We start from the raw sequence: 26889 nt of genomic DNA, 5'->3' as shown, positions 1-26889 counted from the left end.
GTTTCCTTTGCTGTGCCAAAACTTTTGAGCTTGATGAAGTAATAATAGTTCATCTTTGTCCTTGTTTCCTTTGCCTTTGGTGATGTTTCTAGGAAGAATTTACTGTGGCTGAGGTTGAAGAGCTTGCTGCTTGTGTTCTCCCATAGGATTTTGGTGGATTCTTGTCTCATATTGAGGTCTTTCATCCATTTGGAGTCTATTTTTATGTGTGGTGTAAGGAAATGGCCCAGTTTCATTTTTCTGCATGTGGCTGTTCAATTTTCCCAACACCATTTGTTGAAGAGACTGTCTTTTTTCCATTGGACATTCTTTCCTGATTTGTTGAAGATTAGTTGGCCATAGAGTTGAGGGTCTATTTCTGGGCTCTCTGCTTCTGTTCCATTGATCTATGTGTCTGGTTTTGTGCCAGGACCATACTGTCTTGATGATAATAGCTTTGTAATAAAGTTTGAAGTCTGGAATTGTGATGCCACCAACTTTCGTTTTCTTTTTCAACATTTTTCCTCTGGCTATTCGGGTTCTTTTCTGGTTCCATATAAATTTTAGGATTATTTGTTCCATTTCTTTGAAAAAGATGGATGGTACTTTGATAGGAATTGCATTAAATGTGTAGATTGCTTTAGGTAGCATAGACATTTTCACAATATTTATTCTTTCAATCGATGAGCATGGAAGGTTTTTCCATTTCTTTGTGTCTTCCTCAATTTCTTTCATGAGTTCTTGATAGTTTTCTGAGTACAGATTCTTTGCCTCTTTGGTTAGGTTTATTCCTAGGTATCTTATGGTTTTTGGGTACAATTGTAAATGGGCTTGACTCCTGAATTTTTCTTTCTTCTGTCTTGCTCTTGGTGTATAGAAACGCAACTGGTTTCTGTACATTGATTTTATATCCTGACACTTTACTGAATTCCTGTAACATTCTAGCAGTTTTGGAGTGGGGTCTTTTGGGTTTTCCACATAAAGTATCCTATTATCTGCAAAGAGTGAGAGTTTGACTTCTTCTCTGATGATTTGGATGACTTTAATTTCTTTTTGTTGACTGATTGCTGAGGCTAGGACTTCTAATACTATGTTGAATAGCAGTGGTGATAGTGGACATCCCTGCTGTGTTCCTGATATTAGGGGAAAAGCTCTCAGTTTTTCCCCATTGAGAATGATATTCACTGTGGGTTTTTCATAGATGGCTTGATGATATTGAGGATGTACTCTCTATCCCTACACTTTGAAGAGTTTTGATCAAGAAAGGATCCAGTACTTTGTCAAATGTTTTTTCAACATCTGTTGAGACTCTCATATGGTTCTTGTTCTTTCTTTTACTAATGTATTATATCACATTGATTGGTTTGTGGATGTTGAGCTAATCTTGCAGCCCAGGAATAAATCCCACTTGGTTATGATGAATAATCCTTTTAATGTACTGTTGGATCCTATTGACTAGTATTTTGGTGAGAATTTTAGCGTTTGTATTCATCAAGGATATTGGCCTGTGATTCTCTTTTTTGATGGGGCATTATCTGGTTTTGGGATCAAGGTAATGCTGGCTTCATAAAATGCGTTTGGCAGTTTTCCTTCCATTTCCATTTTTTGGAACAGTTTCAGGGGACTAGGAGTTAATTCTTCTTTAAATGCTTGGTAGAATTCCCCTGGGAAGCTGTCTGGCCCTTGTCTGGCTCTTGTTTGTTGGGAGATTTTTGATGACTGCTTCAATCTCCTTACTGGTTATGGGTCTGTTCAGGTTTTCTATTTCTTCCTGGTTCAGTTGTGGTAGTTTATATGTCTCTAGGAATGCATCCATGTCTTCCAGATTGTCAAATTTGCTCGCATATAGCTGCTCATAATATGTATAATTGTTTGTATTTCTTTGGTTGGTTGGTTGTGATCTCTCCTCTATCATTCATGATTTTATTTATTTGGGTCCTTTCTCTTTTCTTTTTGATAAGTCTGTCTAGGGGTTTATCCATCTTATTAATTCTTTCGAAGAACCATCTCCTAGTTTCATTGATTTTTTCTACTTTTCTTTTGGTTTCTATTTTATTGATTTCTGCTCTGATCTTTATTATTTTAGTTCTCCTGCATGGCTTAGGCTTTATTTGCTGTTCTTTTCCAGTTCCCTTAGGTGTAGGGTTAGGTGATGTAATTGAGATCTTTCTTGTTTCTTGTGAAAGGCTTGTATTGCTATATACTTTCCTCTCAGAACTGCCTTTGCTGTGTCCCACAGATTTTGAACAGTTGTGTTTTCATTATCACTTGTTTCCATGAAGTTTTTCAATTCTTCTTTAAATCCTGGTTGACCCATTCATTCTTTAGTAGGATGCTCTTTAGCCTCCATGTATTTGAGATCTTTGCAACTTTCCTCTTGTGATTGAGTTCTAGCTTCAGAGCATTATGGTCTGAAAATATGTAGGGAATGACCCCAATCTTTTGGTACCAGTTTTTTTGTGACCTAGCATGTGATCTATTCTGGAGAATATTCCATGTGCACTAGAGAAGAATGCGTACTCTGTTGCTTTAGGATGGAATGTTCTGAATATATCTGTGATGTCCATCTGGTCCAGTGCATCATTTAAGGCCTTTATTTCCTTGTTGATCTTTTGTTTAGATGGTCTGTCTATATCAGTAAGGGGGAGTATTAAAGTCCCCTACTATTACTCTATTATTGTCAATGTGTTTCTTTTATTTTGTTATTAATTGGTTTATATAGTTGGATGCTCCCATGTTAGGGGCATAGATATTTAAAATTATTATATCTTCTTGTTGGATGGACCCTTTGAGTATGATATAGTGACCTTCCTCATACCTTAGAGTCTTTGGTTTAAAATCTAACTTCTCTGATATAAGGATTGCCACCCCAGCTTTCTTTTGATGTTCATTAGTATGGTAAATTTTTTTTCCACCCCCTCACTTTTACTTCATTATTTTTTTTTAAGATTTTATTTATTTATTTGACAGACAGAGATCACAAGTAGGCAGAGAGGCAGGCAGAGAGAGAGGAGGAGGCTCAAGAGTAGAGAGCTCTGGGATCATGACCTGAGCCAAAGGCAGAGGCTTTCACCCACTGAGCCACCCAGGTTCCCCGTCCACCCCCTCACTTTAAATCTGGAGGTGTCTTTGGGTCTAAAATGAGTTTCTTGCTGACAGTATATCAGTGGGTCTTGTTTTTTTTAATCCATTCTGATACCCTGTGTGTTTTGATTGGGACATTTAGCCCATTTACATTCAAGGTAACTATTGAAAGATATGAATTTATTGCCATTGTAATGCCTGTAAGGTGACTTCTACTGTATATTGTCTCTGTTCCTTTCTGGTGTGTTACTTTTGGGCTCTATCTTTGCTTAGAGGACCCTGTCAATATTTCCTGAATGGGGGCGCCTGGGTGGTTCCGGGGTCCTGGGATTGAGCCCCGTATTGGGCTCTCTGCTCGGCAGGGAGCCTGCTTCCTCCTCCCTCTCTGCCTGCCTGCGTCTTTGCCTACTTGTGATCTCTATCTGTCGAATAAATAAATAAAATCTTAAAAAAATATATTTCCTGTATGGGTCATTTGGTGTTTGCAAATTGTTTTAGTTTTTGTTTGTCTTGGAAGCTTTTAATTTCTCCTTTTATTTTCAACGAGAGCCTAACTGGATATAGTATTCTTGGCTACATATTTTTCTCATTTAATGCTCTGATTATATCATGCCAGTCCTTTCCCGTCCCTCCAGGTCTCTGTGGATAGGTTTACTGCCAATCTAATATTTCTACCATTATATGTTACAGACCTCTTGTCCTGATCTGCTTTCAGTATTTTCTCTTTGTCACTGAGACTTATAAGTTTTACTATTAGATGACACAGTGTGGGCCTATTTTTACTGATTTGGGCGGGGGGGGTTCTCTGGACTTGATGCTTGTACCCTGTGCCTAATTAGGGACATTCTCTGCTATAATTTAGTCCACTATACCTTCTGCCCCTCTCTTTCTTCTTCTTCTGGAATCTGAATTATTCTAATATTGTTTCATCTAATGGTATCACTTATCTCTCAAATTCTCCCCTTGTGGTCCAGTAGTTGTTTGTCTCTCTTTTGCTCAGCTTCTTTATTCTCTATCATTTGGTCTTTTATATCACTAATTCTCGTTTCTGCCTCATTTATCCTGGCTGTAAGAGCCTCTGTTTATTATTGCACCTCATTTATAGCTTTTTTCTTTTTCAACTTGTTTAGATTTTAGTTCTTTTATTCCTCCTGAAAGGGATTCTCTAGTGTCTTCCATGCTTTTTTTGAGCCCAGGTAGCACCTTGGTAATTGTTATTCTTCATGCTGAATTGACTTATTACTAATGTCCATATTCATTAGGTCTCTAGCTGTCAGAACTGTGTCTTGTTCTCTTTTTTTGAGGTGAGTTTTTCCACCTTGTCATTTTATCTAGATTGGAATAGATGAATGAGAGAACAAAATACGAAAGGGGTAGCAATGACCCCAGAAATGTATATACTAGCCAAATCGGAAGAGACCCAAAACTGGGTGTAGAAAAAGGGGGGAGAAAATGAAAAATGTATATATATTTGACTGGTGAATAGATTAGAGACACACACTTGATTTGAGATGTACTTTGATCTGTTAGAAAAAATTACTTCCCAAAATTTTAAAAAAAGAAAAACTTACATATATACAAAAATGAGGGTAAACACACTGAAGGGATGGAATATCACTGTAATGATAAAAATTTAAAAATATTCTAAAAGAGGAATTGATAAGAATTTGGTTGAAAAAAGGAAAAAAAGAGGAAAGAATGTGATCAAGTTGGAGACTCGAACAAAGCCATGGGATAGATTTAGGGTATATTTTGGTCTATTAGAAGAAATTGTATCCCAAAATTTTTTTTTTAATTTTTTATTTTTTATAAACATATATTTTTATCCCCAGGGGTACAGGTCTGTGAATCACCAGGTTTACACACTTCACAGCACTCACCAAAGCACATACCCTCCCCAATGTCCATAACCCCACCCAACTTCTCCCAACCCCCCTCCCCCCAGCAACCCTCTGTTTGTTTTGTGAGATTAAGAGTCACTTATGGTTTGTCTCCCTCCCAATCCCATCTTGTTTCATTGATTCTTCTCCTACCCACTTAAGCCCCCATGTTGCATCACCACTTCCTCATATCAGGGAGACCATATGATAGTTGTGTTACTCTGCTTGACTTATTTCGCTAAGCATGATACGCTCTAGTTCCATCCACGTTGTCGCAAATGGCAAGATTTCATTTCTTTTGATGGCTGCATAGTATTCAACTGTGTATATATACCACATCTTCTTGATCCATTCATCTGTTGATGGACATCTAGGTTCTTTCCATAGTTTGGCTATTGTGGACATTGCTGCTATAAACATTCGGGTGCACATCCCCCTTTGGATCACCACGTTTGTATCTTTAGGGTAAATACCCAGTAGTGCAATTGCTGGGTCATAGGGCAGTTCTATTTTCAACATTTTGAGGAACCTCCATGCTGTTTTCCAGAGTGGTTGCACCAGCTTGCATTCCCACCAACAGTGTAGGAGGGTTCCCCTTTCTCCGCATCCTCGCCAGCATCTGTCATTTCCTGACGTGTTGATTTTAGCCATTCTGACTGGTGTGAAGTGATATCTCATTGTGGTTTTGATTTGTATTTCCCTGATGCCGAGTGATATGGAGCACTTTTTCATGTGTCTGTTGGCCATCTGGATGTCTTCTTTGCAGAAATGTCTGTTCATGTCCTCTGCCCATTTCTTGATTGGATTATTTGTTCTTTGGGTGTTGAGTTTGCTAAGTTTTTTATAGATTTTGGACACTAGTCCTTTATCTGATATGTCGTTGCAAATATCTTCTCCCATTCTGTCAGTTGTCTTTTGATTTTGTTAACTGTTTCCTTTGCTGTGCAAAAGCTTTTGATATTGATGAAATCCCAATAGTTCATTTTTGCCCTTACTTCCTTTGCCTTTGGCGCTGTTCCTAGGAAGATGTTGCTGTGGCTGAGGTCGAAGAGGTTGCTGCCTGGGTTCTCCTCAAGGATTTTGATGGAGTCCTTTCACACATTGAGGTCCTTCACCCATTTTGAGTCTATTTTTGTGTGTGGTGTAAGGAAATGGTCCAATTTCATTTTTATGCATGTGGCTGTCTAATTTTCCCAACACCACTTATTGAAGAGGCTGTCTTTTTTCCATTGGACATTCTTTCCTTTTTGTCAAAGATTAGTTGACCATAGAGTTGAGGGTCTATTTCTGGGCTTTCTATTCTGTTCCATTGATCTATGTGTCTGTTTTTGTGCCAGTACGATGCTGTCTTGATGATGACAGCTTTGTAATAGAGCTTGAAGTCCGGAATTGTGATGCCACCAACTTTGGCTTTCTTTTTCAATATCCCTTTGGCTATTTGAGGTCTTTTCTGGTTCCATATAAATTTTAGAATTATTTGTTCCATTTCTTTGAAAAGGATAGATGGTGCTTTGATAGGAATTGCATTAAATGTGTAGATTGCTTTAGGTAGCATAGACATTTTCACAATATTTATTCTTCCAATCCAGGAGCATAGAACATTTTTCCATTTCTTTGTGTCTTCCTCAATTTCTTTCATGAGTACTTTATAGTTTTCTGAGTATAGATTCTGTGCCTCTTTGGTTAGGTTTATTCCTAGGTATCTTATGGTTTGGGGTGCAATTGTAAATGGGCTTGACTCCTTAATTTCTCTTTCTTCTGTCTTATTGTTTGTGTAGAGAAATGCAACTGATTTCTGTGCATTGATTTTATATCCTGACACTTTAGTGAAATCCTGTACAAGTTCTAGCAGTTTTGGAGTGGAGTCTTTTGGGTTTTCCACATATAGTATCATATCATCTGCGAAGAGTGATAATTTGACTTCTTCTTTGCCGATTTGGATGCCTTTAATTTCCTTTTGTTGTCTGACTGCTGAGGCTAGGACTTCTAGTACTATGTTGAATAGCAGTGGTGATAATGGACATCCCTGCCGTGTTCCTGACCTTAGCGGAAAAGCTTTCAGTTTTTCTCCATTGAGAATGATATTTGCGGTGGGTTTTTCATAGATGGCTTTGATGATATTGAGGTATGTGCCCTCTATCCCTACACTTTGAAGAGTTTTGATCAGGAAGGGATGCTGTACTTTGTCAAATGCTTTTTCAGCATCTATTGAGAGTATCATATGGTTCTTATTCTTTCTTTTATTGATGTGTTGTATCACATTAATTGATTTGCAGATGTTGAACCAACCTTGCAGCCCTGGAATACATCCCACTTGGTCGTGGTGAATAATTCTTTTAATGTACTGTTGAATCCTATTGGCTAGTATTTTGGTGAGAATTTTTCACATCTGTTTTCATCAAGGATATTGGTCTATAGCTCTCTTTTTTGATGGGATCCTTGTATGGTTTTGGGATCAAGGTGATGCTGGCCTCATAAAATGAGTTTGGAAGTGTTCCTTCCATTTCTATTTTTTGGAACAGTTTCAGGAGAATAGGAATTAGTTCTTCTTTAAATGTTTGGTAGAATTCCCCCAGGAAGACGTCTGGCCCTGGGCTTTTGTTTGTTTGGAGATTTTTAATGACTGTTTCAAACTCCTTACTGGTTATGGGTATATTCAGGCTTTCTATTTCTTCCTGGTTCAGTTGTGGTAGTTTATATGTTTCTAGGAATGCATCCATTTCTTCCAGATTGTCAAATTTGTTGGTGTAGAGTTGCTCATAGTATGTTCTTATAATAGTTTGTATTTCTTTGGTGTTAGTTGTGATCTCTCCTCTTTCATTCATGATTTTATTTGGGTCCTTTCTCTTTTCTTTTTGATAAGTTGGGCCAGGGGTTTATCAATTTTATTAATTCTTTCAAAGAACCAGCTCCTTTCATTGATTTGTTCTATTGTTTTTTTGGTTTCTATTTCATTGATTTCTGCTCTGATCTTTATGATTTCTCTTCTCCTGCTGGGCTTAGGGTTTCTTTCTTGTTCTTTCTCCAGCTCCTTTAGGTGTAGGGTTAGGTTGTGTACCTGAGACCTTTCTTGTTTCTTGAGAAAGGCTTGTACCGCTATATATTTTCCTCTCAGGACTGCCTTTGTTGTGTCCCACAGATTTTGAACCGTTGTATTTTCATTATCATTTGTTTCTATGATTTTTTCAATTCTTCTTTAATTTCCCGGTTGACCCATTCATTCTTTAGAAGGATGCTGTTTAGTCTCCATGTATTTGGGTTCTTTCCAAACTTCCTCTTGTGGTTGAGTTCTAGCTTCCGAGAATTGTGGTCTGAAAATACGCAGGGAATGATCCCAATCTTTTGATACTGGTTGAGTCCTGATTTAGGACCGAGGATGTGATCTATTCTGGAGAATGTTCCATGTGCACTAGAGAAGAATGTGTATTCTGTTGCTTTGGGATGAAATGTTCTGAATATATCTGTGATGTCCATCTGGTCCAGTGTGTCGTTTAAGGCCTTCATTTCCTTGCTGATCTTTTTGCTTGGATGATCTGTCCATTTCAGTGAGAGGAGTGTTAAAGTCCCCCTACTATTATTGTATTATTGTTGATGTGTTTCTTTGATTTTGTTATTAATTGGTTTATATAGTTGGCTGCTCCCACGTTGGGGGCATAGATATTTAAAATTGTTAGATCTTTTTGTTGGACAGACCCTTTGAGTATGATATAGTGTCCTTCCTCTTCTCTTATTATAGTCTTTGGCTTAAAATCTAATTGATCTGATATAAGGATTGCCACTCCTGCTTTCTTCTGATGTCCATTAGCATGGTAAATTCTTTTCCACCCCCTCACTTTAAATCTGGAGGTGTCTTCGGGCTTAAAATGAGTTTCTTGGAGGCAACATAAATGGGTTTTGTTTTTTTATCCATTCTGATACCCTGTGTCTTTTGATCGGGGCATTTAGCCCATTAACATTCAGGGTAACTATTGAGAGATATGAATTTAGTGCCATTGTATTGCCTGTAAGGTGACTGTTACTGTATATTGTCTCTGTTTTTTTCTGATCTACCACTTGTAGGCTCTCTCTTTGCTTAGAGGACCCCTTTCAATATTTCCTGTAGAGCTGCAAATTCTTTCAGTTTTTGTTTGTCCTGGAAGCTTTTAATCTCTCTTTCTATTTTCAATGATAGCTTAGCTGGATATAGTATTCTTGGCTGCATGTGTTTCTCATTTAGTGCTCTGAAAATATCATGCCAGCTCTTTCTGGCCTGCCAGGTCTCTGTGGATACGTCAGCTGCCAATCTAATATTTTTACCATTGTATGTTTCAGACTTCTTTTCCCGGGCTGCTTTCAGGATTTTCTCTTTGTCACTAAGACTTGTAAATTTTACTATTAGGTGAGGGGGTGTGGGCCTATTCTTATTGATTTTGAGGGGCATTCTCTGAACCTCCTGAATTTTGATGTTTGTTCTCTTTGCCATATTGGGGAAATTCTCCCCAATAATTCTCTCCAGTATACCCTCTGGTCCCCTCTCTCTTTCTTCTTCTGGAATCCCAATTATTCTAATGTTGTTTCGTCTTATGGTGTCACTTATCTCTCGAATTCTCCCCTTGTGGTCCAGTAGCTGTTTGTCCCTCTTTTGCTCAGCTTCTTTATTCTCTGTCATTTGGTCTTCTATATCGCTAATTCTTTCTTCTGCCTCATTTATCCTAGCAGTGAGAGCCTCCATTTTTGATTGCACCTCATTAATAGCTTTTTTTATTTCAACTTCGTTAGATTTTAGTTCTTTTATTTCTCCAGAAATAAAACCTCTCCTGAGAGGTTTCTCTAATATCTTCCATGCCTTTTTCGAGCCCAGCTAGATCCTTGAGAATTGTCATTCTGAACTCTAGATCTGACATATTACCAATGTCTGTATTGATTAGGTCCCTAGCCTTCGGTACTGCCTCTTGTTCTTTTTTTTGTGGTGAATTTTTCCACCTTGTCATTTTTTCCAGATAAGAGTATATGAAGGAGCAAGTAAAATACTAAAAGGGTGGCAACAACCCCAGGAAAATATGCTCTAACCAAATCAGAAGATATCCCAAATCTTGAGGTGGGAGAAAGGGGATAAAAAGAGGTTCAAAAAGAAAGAAAGAAAAAAAGAAAAAAAAAAAGGAAAAGAATTAAAAAAAGAAAATGAATAAAGAAAAGTATAAAAAAGAAAAAATACATATATTAAACTAGTTAAAAAATGTTAAAAAAGAAAAGGGTAAAAGTTAAAAAAAATTTTAGCAGAAGAAGAGAAAAAAATGAAAAAGAAAAAAATTGAATTAACTGCAAGACTAAAAAATCACAGGGAGAAAGCCATGAGTTCCGTGCTTTGCCTTCTCCTCCTCTGGAATTCTGCTGCTCTCCTTGGTATTGAAACCGTACTCCTTCGTAGGTGAAGTTGGTCTTGGCTGGCTTTCTTGTCGATCTTCTGGGGGAGGGGCCTGGTGTAGTGATTCTCAAGTGTCTTTGGCCCAGGCAGAATTGCACCGCCCTTACCAGGGGCCGGGCTGAGTAATCCGCTCGGGTTTGCTTTCAGGAGCTTTTGTTCCCTGAGTGCTTTCTGTAGAGTTCCGGAGGACGGGAATACAAATGGTGGCCTCCTGGTCTCGGCCCGGAGGAGCCGAGAGCCTGGGGCCCCACTCCTCAGTGCGCCCTCAGAGAACAGTGCCCAGTTACTCCCGTCTGCCTGACCTCCGGCCGTGCTCCGAGCTCACCAAGCCTGCGACCAGTTCAAGGTAAGCCCGAGCTGTGATCTTACTGTCAGCTCTGTCTCTGTAGCCAGCTTTCCCGTTCCAGTACCCGCAAGCTCTGCGACACTCAGACACCCCCCATCCTTCTGTGACCCTGCGGGACCTGAGGCCACACTGACTCCGGGTGGGCTTCGCCCCGGTTTAGCCTCTGGAGCAATGTCCCTCAGCGGAACAGACATTTAAAAGTCCTGATTTTGTGCTCCGTTGCTCCGCCGCTTGCCGGGAGCCGGCCCCTTCCCCGGGGTCTATCTTCCCATCGCTTTGGATTCACTTCTCCGCCAGTCCTACCTTTCAGAAAGTGGTCATTTTTCTGTTTCTAGAATTGCTGTTCTTCTTCTCTTCGATCTGCTGATGGATTTGCAGGTGTTTGCAATCTTTAGATAAGCTATCTAGCTGATCTCCTGCTAGCTGAAGTAGTCTCAGCCTGCTACTTCTCCGCCATCTTGACTCCTCCCTCCCTAAAATTAAAAAAATTTAACTTTGAAAGACTAAAGGATCATGGGGAAAAAGCCATGAATTGTATGTGTTGCTTTCCCCTAGCTCTGAGTTCTGCAGTTCTCATCAATTGGTGAACTTGGTCTTGGCTGGATTATTCTTGCTGATCTTCTGGGGATGTGGCCCATTGCAGTGACTCTCAGATGTTTTTGCCTGAGGTAGAATTGTACTGTGCTTGCCATGGGCCAGGCTAAGTAATCTGCTTGGGTTTGCTCTCGGTAGCTTTTGTTCCCTTAACGCTTTCTGTAGAGCTTTGGAGAATGGGATTGAAAATGGTGGCCTCCCAATCTTTGGTCCCATAGGAGCCAAGAGCTCAGGGGCCCACTCCTTAGTGAGAAAAGCAGTCAATCATTCCTATCTCCCTGGTCTACACCTACACTCCAAGCTCACCCAAGCTGTGACTGAGCATTTCTATCTCTGGCCCATGGCCCAGTTATGAGTCTCCAAGCCCAGCAAATTCCTGCCACACCCTCCCATGTTGCTCTTCCCAGAGGAGAAAGGAGGGGTCTCCCTGGATCTGCTACTTGTGGGGTCCCTGCTTGAAAATCAGTGGCCTGACTCTGCCTTTGATCATGGTTTAAGGTAACTCCTACCTGAGAGTCTACTTCTCAGTTCCATCTCTATAGCTGGCTTCCCTATTCTGATACCTGGGAGCTCTGCCACACTCGGACACCACTGTTCTATTGTGACTTCATGAGTCCTGAGACCACACAGTCCCTGCAAGGGCTCCACTCCCTGCTTAGCCTTTGGTGTGACATCCCTCAGTGGAGCAGACTTCTAAAAGTTCCAATTTTGTGCTCTGCTGCTCTACCGCTTGCCAGGAGCCAGCCCATCACCCTGTGGTCTATCTTCCTGTGTGTTGCCTTGGATTTACTTCTCCACATGTTCTACCTTCCAGAAAGTGGTCAATTTTCTGTTCCTAGAATTGCTGCTCTTCTCTTCAATCTCCTGTTGAGTTTTTAGGTGCTCAGAATTGTTTGATAACTATCTAGCTGCACTCCTGGGATTGGATGATATTTCAATCTCCTACTCCTCCACCATCTTGCTCCTCCCCTGCTCAAGTTACCATGTTTTAAATTCAAGTAGCAAGATTTAGAATCTAGTGCCATTATCTCTGATCATGATTAGAGTCTTTAAAGCAATCTGAACCTCAACTTCTTTATCTGTGAAGTGGGAATTATTGTCCTGCTGTCTCAGTGGTGAGATCATGTGAACTCCATGGAGCCATGTCAGTGTTTGGATTACTGCTGTACCCAGGCACTTAGAGTGGTGCTTTGTGCATAGTAGGTGCTCAATAAATACTTGTTGAGTGAGTACCTGAAAGAGAATGTACTCAAAGACCTTTGGGAAAACTGTACAAATCTATGTTATGTTATGTTATGTTATGTTATGTTATGTTATGTTATTAGTTATTAGGTTATGTCATGTTAGGTTATGTTTTATTATGTTATGTTAGGTTATGTTATTAGTGAACTAAGACAACTGTGGAGACCAGTAGCTTTTGGGGAGGCCGGAATTAACAGCATAATTACTTTGTTTTGACTTAGCTTGTCAATTCTAGTTGCCCATATAATAGAAAAATGAGGACATCCCCTCAGCATTTCTAGTTTCTGGTGCTCATATGCATTTTCATAAGTCAACAGCACCTGGACAGCTTATGTAAGAACAGATTTGATGAGCATCCTATTTTTAATTAAGGATGTCTGCTTTTTAAAATCAGTCTCATTAGAGAGTTTTTTGCATCATGAGTCTGATCACTGGTGAAGCTGATAATGAAAATACACAAGGTACATAAAGCCAGGGGGAATTGAATTCTAATCGTGAGTCAATGAGTTAATACATGAAAGTTCTTAGAATAGCACCTGGTATAGTAAATGCTTCAGAAGCATTAACCATTCTTATTGTTATCTATAAATTTATTCATTCATTCTTCTTTCCTCCTTTCTCTCTACCTTATTTATCTCCTTCCTTCCTTTTATTTCTCCATATTTCCTCCCTCCCTCCCTTACTTCTTCCTAATTCATTAATCCTCTCATTTTATGACTGTTTTCTGACACCTGTTTTGTGGCAGGATCCTGTGGGAAGTGTCAGATATATGAAGATTAATGGGGCACACTGCCTCAGCTCATGAGATATTCACATGAAGCCAATTAGAAAGCAATGTGGAAATGGCATCTGTTCAACCCATTTTTTCCCCTGATATTGTGTTAATGTAACATAATTGCCTGAGTGGATATACTTAAGTTCTCCAGACTTTTCTTTTCTTTTCTTTGTCTGTCTGTCTGTCTTTCTTTCTTTCTTTCTTTCTTTCTTTCTCTTTTAATTTTTTAAAGATTTATTTATCTTAGAGAGAGAAAGAGTGGGAGGGACACAAGGAGAGGGAGAGAGAATCTTAAGCAGACTCCTCACTGAGCACAGAGCTCAACATGGGTCTTGATTTCACAGCCCTGAGATCATGACCTGAGCCCAAACCAGAGTCAGACACTTAACCAACTGCACCACATAGGTGTCCCATGTTCTCTAAAGTTTAGAGAACTTTTCTCTTCATATGTTCTCTAAACTTTAGAGAACTTTTCTCTTCATATGGTAATAAGATGGCTCAATCAGTGCCCTACTTCAGTGCTTTCTGAAGATTCCTGGTAGTCACGTCTAACTCCAGTTTTTTTCCTGCTCTTCATTTGTTATCTTGTCTCCTACTTTCACTGTGCTAGATCTTAATGAATTTATTACAAGCAACCCAAAGCACAACTAACTGAAAGTTACTATGGATAAGAGATTTTTATTGTGTTTTGAGTGGATAATGGGAAGTAGGAACATAACTTCATATGCAATGTCAGACTCTGGTATTTCTTGAAATGTAACACCTTTCTTGCAATTCCCGTTAAAAATGCTCCTCTTTAGACTTTGGCTTGTTGTTCTATAAATGGAACCTTATTTTACTCTCCATAGTTTTCTTTGAAAACTATGGTCCTTCTAGGGATGCGGCTGGAAGTGGAGAGCAAGTGTGGAAACTAAAGACTGGAAAGAAGGCTAGGGTGGAAATTCAAGTGCCAGATGACAGTGATTTGGATTATCATAAGGGGAGGTTGTAAGCAAGCAAATAGATTCAGAACTCTTTTGAAGGTAGAGATGACACATCTGCTGATGCATTGGATATGGGATCTTTCAGAAAAATGGTTTGTGGTAGCTCCAAGATTATTGGCTTGAGCAACAGGAAAAATAAAATTATCAAAAGTGACTCATGCTTAATGCAGAATATCTGGGAAATATCTAAAATATAAGTAAGAAAACAATAATTACCTCAAATTCCTATTACCTAAAGATAAACATTGTTAAAAACTTGGTATTTCCATGTACTCATTTTTTCCTCCCTTATTTACTATTCTAGGCTTTTTCTTGTGTGTGTATGTATACATAATTACAAAAATACATAAATATATATATACACCGGTACACACACACACACACACATCCTGTTTTTTTAAAACAAAAAACAAACAAACAAACAAGTGAAAATATATCTGAGCTATTGATACCCAAAATTTTTCTGCTAGTGGGCAGTGTTATGCAGGCAAACTTCCCTATAGTGTTATTTTCTAATATTCTGAGTATTTCCCCATGTCATTAGATGGTTTTGGAAAACACCTTATTTATTTTTTTTGAAAACATTTTAAATAAATGCATAATATACCACAATACAGCTGTAATATAGTGTCTTTAGCCATTTCTTTATAGTTGGATGTCTAGGTACCTTCCATTACTGTGCTATGAAAAATCATGCTGCAATCCGTGTATGTAAACACTTTGTGTTTCTCTGATGACTTCCTTATAAGAACTGTTGAGTGTAAAATCAGTAGGTCAATATTTTTTTTATTTTTTTTTTAAATTTTTTTTTTTTTTTTTTTGACAGAGAGAGATCACAAGTAGGCAGAGAGGCAGGCAGAGAGAGAGAGGGGAGGAAGCAGGCTCCCTGCTGAGCAGAGAGCCCGATGCGGGACTCGATCCCAGGACCCTGAGATCATGACCTGAGCCGAAGGCAGCGGCTTAACCCACTGAGCCACCCAGGCGCCCAGTAGGTCAATATTTTTAAGGGTTAAAAAAATGACTTCTTGGGGCGCCTGGGTGGCTCAGTGGGTTAAGCCGCTGCCTTCGGCTCAGGTCATGATCTCAGGGTCCTGGGATCGAGTCCCGCATCGGGCTCTCTGCTCAGCAGGGAGCCTGCTTCCTCCCCTCTCTCTCTCTGCCTGCCTCTCTGCCTACTTGTGATCTCTCTCTGTCAAATAAATAAATAAAATCTTTAAAAAAAAATGACTTCTTGATTATTGATTATTTCTCAGCATTATACCTAACACATCATGATAAGCTGAGAGTTAAGGTCTCCAACAGTGAATCATTTAAGCACTCACTTACTCAGTGTCTCACCAGGCTTTTAAAACCTGTCCCTCTTCCATTTTTGATTAAACTGAAAAAGCTAACTATAATTAATCTTTGTTAATGAGCATGAAGAACATTCTAAAGTCATGTAGAAACTGATGATAATGAAATATTTTCATCCAACATCTTGCCTTTTATTTCACAAAAGAAGAATTTTTTTTTCCACCAAGCCTAGGCCGATCAATCTCTTTGGTAGGGCATACTCATGATCCCAGTAGCAGATATTTCTAAAACTAAGAGCAGAATCTAAAAATAATGAACATTTTCCTAAACCTATGTCGTCTTCAAATGCTAGCTAAGGTTGTCACTAAAGATGATGACAAATAACTGAAGCCCAATAAAACAGAGGGCTCCATATATGCAGCCATGGAAAAGCATAACCAAGTTAGGTCTCTGGCTAGGAGGCAGTCTCAGGCTTGTTCAGTGGAAACTTGCTGTACAGTTTGGACTCTGATTTGACCTTGCAGAGGTCCAGCAAGTGGGCTTTATTATTCACCCAATACAGTTAAGTTCTCTTGTACTGTTTATACCCCATTTTGGGTCCTCCTCTTCCCCTCCCCTCAGTTGATGTTAATTGGTTATTTCTCTTTTGGCTTATGAAACATGACAATGATTCTAGGAGTCAATGTTATCCAAAAGATGTATTCAGAGAAATGTCATTACCCTTATCCCAACCACCCCATGCCTCCTCCCCCATTCTTTCCATATCATTCTCACCCACTCTTCACAGGTAATAATCTCATGCCTCTTCCCTCATTCTTTCCACACCATTCTGATTCACTCTTCACAGGTAGTAATATCATTAGTTTCTGGTTAATCCTTCTTTTATTTCTTTTGCACAGATGAGCAGAAACATTTCTTTTCTTATGTACTTTTCTCTTTTACAGGAAGGATAGCATACTATATATACTCTTTGCACTTTTTTTTTCCAGTTAGCAATATCCTGGAGATTGCTCCCTATCAGCTCACAGAAATCTTATCATTCCTATACTGAAATTACATGCTGTGGTGTGGTTGTATCATAGTTTACCCAATCAATCCCCTATATATGGGCATTTAGGTTGTTCCATATATTTGCAGTTGTAAACAATGATGCAGTGAACATACATAGAATTGAAGATTTACCTTCAAGAAGTGAGACTGCTGGTTTGAAAGTTAAGTGCACATGTAGTTTTGTCATACATTGCCAAATTACCTTCCTAAAGTTTTACCAGTTTACATTCCACCTGCATGTATGAGGGTGTCTGTATCTGTTTCCCCAGTCTTGCCATATTTTTTAACTTATGTCCATCAGATAACTGAGCAATGATGCCTCCCTAAAATGTGATTTCTATATCCTTAACTCAACAAGATTGCCAAGTGATTTCTGTTTGGCAGCAACCTCCCTGCATTATGGCGTGGAAATTGCCTCCCAACAGTAAGCTGGACTGATCCTAAATCTCACCTCATTTGTTTCACTTTTCTCAGGGATGATAGTCCTAAATTCCATTATCCAATGTCTAATACCCACCATTTCTGATATTTTGTTCAGTTTTCTAGTTGTTTAAGGCAAAAGCATAAAGTCAGTCCCTGTTACCCAATCATGGGTAGGCGGGGAAGCTGGACCAACACTCGTCTGATAAGATTACCAGACAGAGAAAAGAGATAATCAAAGATTATCAAGACAATAAAAAAATTCTGAAACTGAATAGACATGTTACATTGAAATAGACATTCTTACAGAGAATTGTAAACAAAAAAATTTTGTAACAAACTCTATCTGGTGAGAATTCCTCACCCTAAAAGAATAAAGAAAAAGTTAGGAAACTTTTATAGGGGGGAAAGAATACAATAGAAAGGGAGGCTTTCTCTACAAAATGGATAGCAGCTAAGTAGTGACAGAATTCTCATTGGCAGAATGCTGAAAACAATGTACCAAATTTTCAAAGGTCTGACAGGATTTGATTTTTGAATCTAACATTCTATACCCAGGCAAATTAAAATATGAGTGATAACTGAATTTTAAAAGAGTATTGTGAACAGCTTAATAGGAACAAATTTGAAAAGAAAGTTGCAATGTACAATTTTCTTAGAATATATATATTAGGCATGCCTGGGTGGCTCAGTTGGTTAAGCCGCTGCCTTCAGCTCAGGTCATGATCCCAGGGTCCTGGGATCAAGTCCTGCATCAGGCTCCTTGCTCAGCAGGGAGTCTGCTTCTCTCGCTGCCTCTGCCTGCCTCTCTGCCTGCTTGTGTGTACTCTCTCTCTCTGGCAAATAAATAAAATCTTAAAAAAAAAAGATTCCTTAAAAAAAATTTATATATAAATATATATATATAGAAAAAATATATATATAAATATCTATATCTATATAGATCTATATAGATATTTATATATAAATATATCTATAAATATAAATATATCTATCTATATCTATATAGATATCTATCTATATCTATATCTATATCTATATAGATATTTATATATAAATTTCTCTCTATATAAATATATATATATATAGTTAGCAAAATTGACTCAAGAAGAAATAGAGAAATTGAATAGAGCTATATTTACAAAATAAATTAAAAATTTATTTCAGCTATTACCTTTTAAAAGGCACCAGGCCCAGAAGTATCTATAGAAGAGTTTTATTAAACGTCAGGGAACAGATGAAAAAAAGAAAAACTTTCTAACTCATTCAAAGAGGTGACCAGACCTTGTTACCAAAGCCAGACAGGATAGTGGACCAGTGAAGGTCCAGTCAGGGGATAGAAAACTTGCCAGTTACTGAAAAACAATTAAATAATGAAAGAATGGGTAACTTGATATAAAATTGTTACCCAGGTAACCGAAAGGCTAGCAAGAGAACTATTAGCATTGTAGCTACAGCAGAAAGCAGGTTCCACACTAGGGCATGAAGAAATAAAGGGAAGAACTTAAATTTATTAAAATACAGAAGTTTAGAGGAGGATCTATATGAACTGAAATTCAGATCTCTCAAGAGAAGCTACTGCCCCACTTGTCCTGGTGTCTGAGATGCGGTGGAGTGGAGATGTGGATCACGCTGAGGCTGGTTCTGCAAGTATTGAAAAAAACCCTACCAACTGGAGTCAGCTGTTGCTATGGGAAGGAACTGCTGCTGCCTGGGTCAAGAATCGTTGCCGGGATACCACACACAGGAAGAGGAGCAAACAGGAAGACCACAGCAAGCTGTCAGGAAGGAGTAAATCCCCTCTTCCTCTTCTAGCCCTGTAGTCTTCTTTGTTAGAGCCTAATAAAAAGCTAGCTGGCAGAGCAGAAATATGGCTTGCAAAATTCTAGCACCACGAATCAAAGTATAGAAGGGTAGCCTTGGACCTGAGCGACAGTAACTCGAACTATCACAGAGAGCACCCATGCAAAGGAAAATGTATTCCCACCCATTGATAAATGGATGAAAAATTCTTTTTCCCCCCCAAAGATTTCATTTATTTATTTGACAGAGATCACAAGTAGGCAGAGAGACAGGCGGGGTGGCGGGGGTGGGGAGAGCAGGCTCCCTGCTGAAGAGTCTGATATGGGGCTCGAACCCAGGACCCTGGGATTCTGACCTGAGCCTAAGGCAGAGGCTTTAACCCACTGAGCCCACCAGGCACCCCAGGATGAAAAATTCTTAAATAAAACACTAGCCTATTAAATCCAGCAATGTAGAGAAAAATAATATTTCACAAAAAAATTGGGTTTATCCTAGGAAGACAAGAAAGCTTCAATATTTGAAAAGCTGTTTACTAACAGGTAAAAAGTCCATAGATACTGAAAAGGCTTTTCATATGTATGTAGCTCATCAAACCACTCAACAAAAGTAGGATTGGAAAAAAATCATTATACCTAAAGGTGAAAATCAGAAAATTCCTGCTTCTGTCAGATACTAGACAAGAAAGCCCATTATCACTGCTACTATTCAACATTATTCTGGAGGGCTTAACACATATGATATAATAAGATAAAGAAGAAAGTATAAATATTGGACTGGAATAGATAAAATTGTCACTTTTCATAAAAATCTGATGTTCTGGGCGCCTGGGTGGCTCAGTGGGTTAAGCCGCTGCCTTCGGCTCAGGTCATGAACTCAGGGTCCTGGGATCGAGTCCCGCATCGGGCTCTCTGTTCAGCAGAGAGCCTGCTTCCCTCTCTCTCTCTCTCTGCCTGCCTCTCCGACTACTTGTGATTTCTCTCTGTCAAATAAATAAATAAAATCTTTAAAAAAAAAAAAAAAGAGTGGCTTGAAAGCCTCTCTTTAAAAAAAAAAAAAAAAAATCTGATGTTCTATTTTTAAAATTCAAGAGAACCAATAGAAAAACTAGGCAGACTAATATGAAGATTCAGAAGATCACACATGATCACACAAGAAGCTAGAAACCATAGCTTTCTCATGTATAGCAGTGAAGACTAATTAGAAAGCATAAAACTCCTGTTTATCTTAGTGATAAAACTATAAAATGGGCATCAAAAAACCTAATAAGAATTGTGCTTATGACTTAAAAACTATTATACATACATATATGAATAAACCTAATTAACAAGAAAGGTGTAGAAAGCTCTTTTCAAGAATACAAAATAAAAAATATATTTTTACAATATATTTTTACAATATATTTTACAATATATTTTTACAATATAAAAAGACATTTTGAATAGGTCTGGAAGGGAAGAGTGATTTTCATAAACATGTCAGTTCAGTCCAATCTTAATAATGTTTATAGCTGGATTTTTTTTTTGAAAGAAAGCTAATAAATTGATTCCAAAATTCATCTGTTTGAAAAAAATTGGGCTAGAATAAAAAATATTTTGAGAAAAAAGAATAATGAGGATCTTGCCTTACCAGATATTAAAACATATTATAAGGCAGTATTTTTTTTTTTAAGAATTTATTTATTTATTTGACAGACAGAGATCACAAGTAGGCAGAGAGGCAGGCAGAGAGAGAGGAGGAAGCAGGCTCCCCGCTGAGCAGAGAGCCTGATGCAGGACTCGATCCCAGGACCCTGGGATCATGACCTGAGCCGAAGGCAGTGGCTTAACCCACTGAGCCACCCAGGCGCCTGTAAGGCAGTATTAATGAAAACAATGTGGTACTTATGTGGAAATAAATAAATTGATCAATGAAACAATAAGTTTAGAAATGGAGGCATACATTTACAGAATTTAATCTATGGTAAGGTTGTATTTCAATAGTAAAGAAAGATTACTGGATAGTGATTTGGAAAAGAGTTAGATCATAATCTAAAACAAAGTCTCAGATTATTACATATATATAAGTAAGACAGTATTAGGACAAAATAAAGAGCAGCCTATTTAATTCTTAAAAATGAGAATGGCTTTCCTAAGTAAGACATAAACAGAGAAGCCCTAAGGAGAGAAAAATGAATGGACAGGACTCAGAAAAGTGGAAATTTTTTGCCCAAAGTAAAACACTATATATAAAGTTAAGAAACACAAGAATTCTTGGGAGAATGTTTTTGCAATGTAGTTAATAGATAGTTACCCTCAATAATCTTTTCCAATATTAAAAACAACCTGTAAATGTTTCATTTAGGATTTTTAATTATCAAAATGGACTATAAGCCAGGCACTGTGCTAGCTCTTTCCAGACATGATTTAGTCCTCAGAACTACCCTAGGGAGTTGATATTATTATCTCTCTGGCAGAGCAAAAATTGAGATTTAGAGAGTCTAAGAAACTTGCTTAATTTCTCACAGTTTCTAAGTGACAGGCTGAAATTCAACAGCAACTCTGACTCCTGAGCTCTTTCCCAGGCCCTTTCTTCTTTCCAGTGCTAATTAGTTTACCTTAAACATTTCTAAAATTGCAGTATTATCTCCCACAAAGTATTCCCCGACCTCATCTTTTACACTAGGTCTGGCAGAGTATTATTCCCTTAAACCACCAATAACACAATGACTAAATAAATGCATTATATGGACAGGGTAATGTCAGTGAGTGTACAAATATTTATTCTAAGTAAAGGGAGAGAGATAACCTTATTGCGTCCATTCATAATTAAAAACTTGGCAAAAACAGTAGCTAGTTGAGAAATCTGAAGTTGGCCAGTTCGCTAATTTGGTGTGTGATGTTGTCAGAATTATTCATCAGCCTGGCTTCATGCTGACAAGCAATGATTTCTCCAGGGCCAAGTGAATTTCATGACCCAATCCCATAGGAAACTCTTAGGCAAGGAATTTGAAGATGTTCACTTTATCTATCAATGAATGTCTCCATACTAAATCAATGGGATAATGGGGTGGGAAAAAAAAGAATAAAGTTAAAGTTATCAGAATTTTTTAAAAAAAGTTTATTTAGATAAAACCCTGTGGCTCCTGTTTTCCACCTTATCTTGGTCAAATATTTGAACAGATTAGCAATTAAAGAGCTAAACTGACAGTTTTCACTTACATTTCTTCCTTGTGTGCTGCTAGATTATGAGTACTGTTGCCGTTGTTATCTGAGAGTGTTAATGTCTGTTCTGGTCTTTTAAACATCCCTTGATAGATTCCATTCCCTCCTGTCTGTACTTTTAATACTGGCTTTTTTCAGAGTCCTGCCCAAGGCTCTGGTCTCATCCACTCCTATAGCTTCAGTTACCATGGGTATGCAGATTATATCTGCATTATTTAGGGAGACTTTGGCTGCAGACATCAGAATACCCAATAATGGCCAAACAATGATGAACTTTAAGTGTCATCTCACAGAACAAGAAGTCTGGAGATAGTCTGTTCCAGGGTTGGTTCAGGGGTTCAGAGGTGTCACCAGGTACCAAGGTCTTTGCACCTTTCAGCTCTGCCATTCGAAAAAGGCTGCCTCAGAGTTTCAAAATGGCAGCTAAAGCGCCAAACCTCAGGTTCCCAAATAACACATTTAGAGTGGGAAGGAAGGGGGTTTTGAAAGCAGAAGAGAGCTTTCTTCTCATGCTGCTCTATGTTTTATCAGAGAGAAAGATCCCTCCTAGAAGTTCCCCAGTAGACTTCCCTCTCCTTAAAAATGGGTAATATCTGCAAATTCAAAACTGCTTACCAGTTTTGATAAAAGATAAATTTTAGTTACTGATGGATAATACGTGTTTGAAAAATTTAAGCAAGTACTCTTAGTGTAGGATCCCCTGGAAAGGAGAGTATGAAGCAAAATTTCCATGCAATGCTTACTGAAGAGGGTGTAATCCTAAGAATGCTAGAGGGAGGGGAAAATGGAAATAAGACAGGGAAGGAGGGAAAACAATACAAGTTGGTATGTTGCCACACTTAGACACACTTTCTCAAGAATACATGGCTAGCTAATGTGGGACATCTCCTGAGTGGCCACATGGATTCATGATTTCTTAGAATAGTCCACTGTGGAAGAAGAATAAAGGCATGGCATTTATCTGCAAGCCTATTTCCATCTTCTGCTTCACTGGGGAAAGCCTGCCCTATAGGGCACCAAGTTTCACTCACTTGCCTGATGTTGCCCTTTTCAGCAACCACTGGCTGTGATAATCAGGTTGGGGCTGTACCCTAAACCTGCTGCAGTTCTCACATAGCTGGTGCAGAGAGGAATCTGTGGCTAAGCCCAGCCCTTATCCCCGGGGAGGCTGAGAAAATTGGAGATGTTGGGATATGAGGTGATGGTGGCAGCAGCTGGGCTGTGAGCCATCACTGGGATTGCTCCAGCCTGGGAAGAAAGGCAAGTGGCCAAGGCTGCAGGGTATGTGAGGATGAGCAGATCTGGAGTGGAGCAGAAACAGAGCTCAATACACAAGCTGAAGATCCTATGTTGCATGAGAAATGGATGAAGGACTCTGAAGAGTGCTTTAAAAGTGATGTAGAAAGAAAAAAATATGTATGACAGAGTTCTTTCAGCTACCTCTGATCTTTTTTCTGGACTCTCTTGGGTGTCCTTTCTACTTTTTCATAATTTTTTTTTTCTTTCACAAGTCCTTCAGTTGTCATAAAAGCTACAATTTGGTATTCTTAGAGTTAAAAATTTTTAAGTTTAAAATTAGATTTGCTTCTCCATGGATTAAAGACCTCTATTTGAAAAGAAAAACTATAAAATCAATGGAATAAAATATTGAAAGATATATTTTTATGGTTTCAGGTAGGAAAGGATTTAAGACATAGCCACAATTTATAGAGAAAAAAGTTGACACTACAATGTTCAAATTTTGTGCATGAGAGTTTAAAAGACAGACCACAGAGAACATATTTGTAATGCATATCACTAGAAAAATTTAAGATTCCAAATATGTAAAGATTTAGCTATAAATCAATGAAAAATCCAAACAACCCAATAGAAAAATGGGCAAAGAATATAAAGAGGCATCTCACAGAATAGGAAAACTGAATGGCAAATAAACCTAAACAGTAATCAAGGAAATGCAAATTAAAATGAGATACTATTTCAGTCTCATGATTGAAAGTAAAAAAGTAAGCAAAAAGTAAGAAAGTTGACAAGATATGTTAGCGAAGATGTACAGAAATGAGAGTATAATTGGTGGAACAAGTTTGGAGAGCAATTCAGTAAAGTCTATTAAAGTTTAAAGTGTGCATACAGTACAATGCTACCATTTCAGTTGCACGGACATAACTTATGAACCTGTGCCCCTGGAGTTAGATGTGAGAATGTTCACTTAAGCATTGATTGGAATATTTCAAAATTGAAAGCAACCTTAATGTTCATCAGTGGGAAAATGGATATATTTCAGAATAATTATAAAAGAGAATGAAAATGAATGAACTAGAGCCTAATGTTGAAAGAAAAAGCAAGTTGTAGGAGAATATGTACAAAGTTTAAATGAACCAAGGATGAAAAAAACCTTAAGATTTCTTGAAAATGATTTGTTAGTGATTCTTGGGGTTTGAAAAAGATATGTTGTTTCTCTGTATAGTTGAAGATTTCATGCAAAAACACTTATAGAAGAAAAAATCTGAAAGAAATAAAAATTTTAAGCTTATTTAAATTTAACTGAAATGTAAACTAAAAATAAATTCAGAAGCATGCTGTGTTAATTGGAAATGTTTGAAAAAAATCCCCTTGCATATAAAATGCTGAACTTTTTATTTGTAACCCAAAACAATAGAGATCTGTCCACTTGATAAGAGTTGGCAGAATGATTCTACATGAAAAAGGAAAACAAAACAAAAAAAGCAGTAGAAAGGAAATGAGTAGGGCTTACTCTAATGGATAATCTGATTAGAATGCCTGTCACAGTATTTACTGATGCAGCTTATGTTTGCCAATATCTGTATAAAGAGGTGTATTGGGCAGGATATAGTTTTAATCGCTGTCACAAAGAACCAAAATAAAAATTGCTTAAGCAAGGGAAAAGTCTATCTGTTCAATCACATAATAGCCTTCATGTAAGTGGTTCAGGACTGAAATAGCAGCTGTGTGGTGTCAAGGACCCAGAATCCTTCAATCCTGTTGCTCTGTCTTTCTCAGCACACAACCTTCTCTCATGGTTCAAGATGGCTGCTCCAGCATTCACCATCATGTCCACATTTCATCCAATAGGAAGCAGGAACAAAGGATGTACTAAGAGGTTGCTCATATTAGTTCTGCTCATATTCCATGACTATACCTAGCATCAAGGAAGACTGAGAAAGTCTTTATTCTGTGTCTCCATGTACACAGCTAAATTTCAGGAGTTCTAATTTTAAGCTTATAAAAGGAGATTGGCTATTGGGAAAGAATTAGGCAACTTGGTCCAAGTGGTGAAAATCATTATTTTATTTATTTATTTATTTTGAAAAACATTCCTTAATAGCTGGTACAAGATTCTTCTTATGAAAGGAAATATCTTTATGAGTCATTTGAGTTTGAAAATATAAGCATCGGGGCTAAGACTAGAAAGAGGAGGTAAAATAAAAGGAGTTTGGATATTTCTCTGCATAGGCAAATGAAGGTATTAGGAAGAAGAGAAAGTTACTTAACAAAGAAGTCTAGACTCCCCAAACTTTTATCAGGGTGTTACTCAAAGAAAGGCTCTGTGAGTTTGGGTGTTATGTGTGAGGGGCTGAGTTTCACATGCAAACTGATATTGTGTGTGACAGAGAGACCATTTGAGAAAGCGAACAGTTCATGAATGGAAATACTTAGCATCACCCCCGCAACACACACACATACACATAACTTTCCATGGGCGTGGTGTCCTCAACCCAATTTTGGAACAGTTATTTCCCAGGAGTCTCCTGGGTGTTCATAGATATTGAACCCCTGGCAGGCCTCTTTCACGTCTTCTAGACATGAAGTAGATATGAGTTCTAGAAAGAACACAGCTCAATCTCCACCTGCAGGCCTTGCTATACTCAGTCTGATTTGGGGAAAGTCCATTCACCCACCTCTGTCCAAGCTTTCCCTGTCACTGAGAGAAATAGTGCAATGCAAAGACTCCAATGTGAGAATTTCACAAGGTTTGTTTGAGAATTTTGATGAAAATAGTCACAAAGATGGTCATGGCTTTGAAAGTTCTCTAAAAAATTGACTCTGGGGATTTAAAAAAGTTATTATTTTGTGACTTAAGCTGAAAAATTATATTTAAATTGTTACTATTCAAAAAGTTCTTTGTATCTCAAGTGGACTCAGCTAAACATTCATTCATTATGATAGGTGCTATGGGAAGATAACACAATGCATTAGATACGGTCCTTGGCCTCATGTAGCTTTTCATTAATTGGTTAGATCATTCATTGACGCCATGAATATTTATTGGGCAACTACTATGTGCCTGCCACTGGAATAGGAAATGGAATGGAATGAATGGAAATGAGAAATACTGCCAGCTCTCAAAAAGTTTCCTATGGGTGAGGTAGACATGGAAATAAACCATAAGACAGTGTGATTTATGTCATCAGTGAGGCAAGCATAAGGTGCTATGCTTGTTGATAGCAAACATACAACTTTTAAAGCCAGAGTCATTTGTGGGGTCTTTAAGATAAAAAAGTGCAGACTGGGAGGGCCCTTCCAGTTTCCAAAGCATCTGTGATTTCTCTGGTATTGTTTATAGAACAGAGCCTGAGAAAATCTTTTCTGCTAACAAGCCAGAATTTAGTTTATAATTAGACAAGAGGGCTCAACAACCAGGGGTGATGGAACATTGCCGAGAATCTTGGAAAGGACCAAAGGGGAGAAGTTTAACCTTAATTTAAATTTTGAGGTTTTAAAAATGTCCATTTATTTTCCATGGAAACAAGGCTCACCCCACCTCAGAGACTGGGTATTTATGGGTAGGATTATTTGTTGTCTATTTATCTGCTTTAA

Source organism: Mustela erminea, chromosome 6 (genome assembly GCF_009829155.1).
Source record: "Mustela erminea isolate mMusErm1 chromosome 6, mMusErm1.Pri, whole genome shotgun sequence".
NCBI lineage: Eukaryota > Metazoa > Chordata > Mammalia > Carnivora > Mustelidae > Mustela > Mustela erminea.
This window is presented reverse-complemented; position numbering follows the sequence as displayed.